Consider the following 4,317-nt stretch of genomic DNA (forward strand, 5'->3'; position numbering starts at 1 on the left):
ATGATGTATTTAAATTTCACTATATTTATGTGTATTGATGGAAAATTTGAACATTTTTCAACTTTATATCTTATCTATTTTTTGATTAAAATGTTATTGTTCAGATTGAAATTTGGAGAATGAAGTGAACATGATATTTACAATTAATATTACTATATCTTTCTGAAAAAGGTGTTATTCACACCTAAAAAAAAATTAAAAAAAATTATGAAAGACATTATTTTAAACTATAAAAAATGTTTTGAAGTGTTTTTCTATGCCTACCTTTTGAAACAAAAAGAGAGAATAACTTACAAACATTTTGATCTTTCCTTTCTGAATGTTAAAAAATGAGGCACAGCTATACGCGGATCATTAAATTTTCCTAACTTTTTTAGTTTCATGGGACAATTTTATGAAAAAACATCTTTTATAACTTGAAAAAAATATATAGAAATTTTTTACACACTAGCCATAATCGAAATTCGAAAGAAGTAGAAAAGAGAACCGCTCACATGTATAATGATTAATAACAGGATTTTATGCAAACTCAACAACTCGTAAAAAGTACTTTACTTAATTAGAGCTACATACTTACAACTATTGAAAGTAAATAATATCATAAATTTACTTAACTTAGGTATATTTATTTAAATTTTTGCACTTATTTTAATGAGGAAAAGCTTTAACATTACATGAACAATTTTAATATATTAATGACATAATAAAGAGTAGTAGGTTGAAATAAAGGTTTTAAAACTTAATCTAAATTTTTTCGGCTCCAATAAATTATTGATGGATGATATGCAATTGAGTTTATCGATGTTTTGGCTTTCAAAGTTAATTGTTATTAAATTGTTAAAAAGGTTAGTGAAAATTAGAGCTCCGATCGATCTGGATACATTTTTTTCATGACGGCAAAGTAAAGATTCTTATAAGCAAAGAACGCTGCGCCAATGACCATAGCGAGGCACACAGTCAAAACCATTCCCATGAAGCTTCCATCAATTATGGTGTCGATGCAATTACCTTGACGGCGCATTGCAGCTCTTTTCTTTGCAGAGGCTGATGCCGGATCCAACTTTTCATCATTATCTCCAAATATGGCCCTCATTGTATTGAGCCTTTGTCGGAGGCTGTTGAGGGTTTCATCATGGTTATGATGACTACGATACCTTTCATATTCGGGAGCTGTAAAATAAAGTAAGGAAATTAATATTTCTTCTTTTAAGTTGGGTATACAAAAAATAAAATTAAAAAGGAGTTTCAGTGTTTTTGCTTTTTTCTACAAAATGAAAAATTGGCTATTAAATAGGCTGGGCCCAGCAGGATTTTTAGTGTAACAGACTAATTTAGTCTTTTCAAGGAGTTAGGACAGTACCGGTAAGAAAGATAAACTCGATCTAAATCGGTCTGGTTGGGTCTTTATTTAAAAAGGAATTGTTGATGACGTCAAGTATGTTTCAAAGTTGTGCCCAGCGGCACAAGAGCCTCATATGTAGTTAAATGTTTGCATAAATCCTATTTTTACAACTCATAAATCAGGACTGGGGGAAAACCAGTCCATGGATTGATACCGTGTAAAAAATGGGTCCACGATTTCAAAATGATTAAATTGTGGTCTAAGATCGCTGTTTGAACAGAAATATTGGTCCAAATCTGTAGAAAAAAAAATCACTTAATACTAGAACTAGATTTTCCAATCAAAATAACGTAATAATAGTTTATTTCAGTTCTCGGCGGCGTTTTATCATAATCTCTTTTAAAGAGACAAGTTACCCGAGGTTTAAAGGAGGAGGGGTGTTCTAAGCTTTACTATATGGTCACAAAAGTGGGTTTGCTACAGGTTGGCGACATCCACGATATATCCCATTAGCCGAATAAAGCGGATGGTGAGTGTTTTTTGGTTTTTTTCGAAGAAGCTATTATCTATAGTGGAGATTACTATAACCATAAATTTGGTATAAGTTCCACTGAGTCAGATTGGATCAATGCTCTTACAATGAGAGCAGAAAATGACTTTAAAGTGGAGTGTATAATAGCAAAGACTCTATCGATAATTTATGCTTGCAGATCAAAAATGACTCCTCTTCTTGGAGGTCTGAACAGAACAATCATGAGATATATGGACTCAATGGACTTTTCAACTATAACACATTTTATATTTTTATTTTATAAAGGAGACTTCTCCCCATCTTTTAAATCTTTCATGCGTTTTTAAATAACTGGAGAAAAGTCCATTTTTTATTGATTTATTAAGTATGAGGGATGTTCTAGCTATTATCCTTTATTATCTTCGGTTTTATATTCTTCAATCCTAGCTAAGAAGGAAAGAAATAAAAAGATAGCTAGAACTGTAGGGCAGACTAATTGGTTCTTAGGGAGACTGATTAGAAAATCAGGTCTAGGATCGATCCAACACTACTTAAAAACCAAACTGGCAAAAAATCTCTCTTGGACCGACTCTCAAGACTAGTGACTATGGATATCCAGAACTTGACCATACCGACAGAACAATGCTAGTAATTATACAAATTTCGATTTTTCCTACATAAATGGATTTAAAAAGAAAAATAAGGAAAAATAAACTTTAGTACTAAAACTGGTCTTTTAAAATTGAAAATGCAATCCTAATTTTAGAGGCGAGAATAGGGGGCACACTTTTTAAGGTGACAAAATGGATGTAATTGCTACATTATTCTTTTATTTTTAATGAACATCAAAATTATTTTTTTACAATAAAAATTCAAAATCTCTTTTCTGAAAATAACAAAGTTAGCTTAAATACAAATTTTGAGAAAGGAAAGGGCTCCTTTATCATTGGCGTTTAACCGTCTCATGGTAAAACCAGTACTGCATCTAACTCTAAATAATTAAAAGTTGCTAGGGATATTAATTAAAAAAAAAAAAAAACAGGTTCAAAATTATTTTCTTACAAAACAAGATTCAATTTTTTATAAATTTAAATAAAGTAGTAATGTCGAATTTAAAGGAAAGGGCATCATATTTTTATATTTCCATAGACTCACAAACAAATCGTCCTTGCAACAAGGTATAAATAATAAAAAGTCTGAAGGTTTATTGATTAATAATTATTTATCATGACTATGTAGTATAGAGATTTGGGCTTAAATGCCGTACATAGGAACTTATGATTAGTAAATACTACAACTATGCAAAATTATTTGCTTTAAAAATAAAATTTAAAAAAAAGGTCAAAATTTTTACCTTAGAAAACAAGATTCGAAATTTAAAAAAAAGTTATATACAATTTTTAAGGAAAAAAACCGCCGGTCATTATCGGTATTTTATGGTAACAACAACAGCTGAAATAGCGTAGTTACTATGCCATTTCAGCTTATGAAATTTTATCATAATCGCTTTCAAAGAGTCAAGTTACCCTCTTTTTTATATTTATATAAAAAAAGACTGATTAGGAAATAAGTCCTAAGCCCGATCCAACTACTACGAAAAAAACTAGGTCCTTCTTTATTTTCTTCGGTTCAGTTCAGAAATAAAGAAAAAACAAATATTGAACAAAGATCAAATAAAGTTGAGTGATGTTATCAAGGACTGAACTTTATTAGTTTTGAGAGCTGATATGCAGGACTGAAGATTTGAAAGTAATATATTTATATAAAATTTGTAAGAAAATATGGGCCTCAGAGATGTATTTGTACCATAGACTAACAGTCAACCCGTCTTTGCATGAGATTAAATAAGTGAAAGGTTCAAATCAAACATTTATAGGTAGTATAACGACAAAATGTATTAATACAAACTATACTCATTTGTAGTAAGGATTATAGGCATAACTTACTGTTTTCAGGAAGAGGGTTATAATTGTGGTTGGATGTATTTTCATACATCTTGAAGAAGATGTATGTTGGTGAGGACCAAAGGATCCCTCTCCACAAAAATATTGATTTGAAATGTTTTCTTAAAATCTTTCTTTCCCCTTTTTTTCTTCCTCTTCTTTACTCTCCTCTCGTTTGTACAGCTTCTTCCCTCTGCGTCTTCAATTTATGTCTCGTTGCATTATTATTAATATATATCTTTGAATATATATGGATCTAGAGAGATGTTTGGAGTAAATAAAAAGAAAGCAGTGAGCTTTTTGGGGAGAGGAGAAAAAAAAGAATTACAAGAGAAGACGCACAGAAAGAAAAAAGTGGGCCATCCACATACTACTGGTTACACGAGTATATTTTGAACATCTAAAAAAATTGATTTTATAATTCAAACACCAAATGTTTAATGTCTTTCTTCTTTTTTTTAATATTTACATTTGTTGTTTCACAACTTATATGGGAAGCATTCATAAACTATTGTTTAGTT

General features: G+C 30.3%; 1 long non-coding RNA gene across 1 annotated transcript; it reads right to left on the minus strand.

The window, feature by feature from the left end:
* Nucleotides 1-605: 605 nt before the first annotated feature.
* On the minus strand, nt 606-4,009 carry LOC121131200 (uncharacterized). Its single transcript, XR_011784154.1, has 2 exons — nt 3,800-4,009; nt 606-1,170 (listed from the first exon to the last, which is right to left on the minus strand). It is a non-coding gene; the product is annotated as an uncharacterized lncRNA (long non-coding RNA).
* Nucleotides 4,010-4,317: the final 308 nt, after the last annotated feature.

The sequence above is a fragment of the Lepeophtheirus salmonis genome, unplaced genomic scaffold (assembly GCF_016086655.4).
Source record: "Lepeophtheirus salmonis unplaced genomic scaffold, UVic_Lsal_1.4 unplaced_contig_2752_pilon, whole genome shotgun sequence".
NCBI lineage: Eukaryota > Metazoa > Arthropoda > Copepoda > Siphonostomatoida > Caligidae > Lepeophtheirus > Lepeophtheirus salmonis.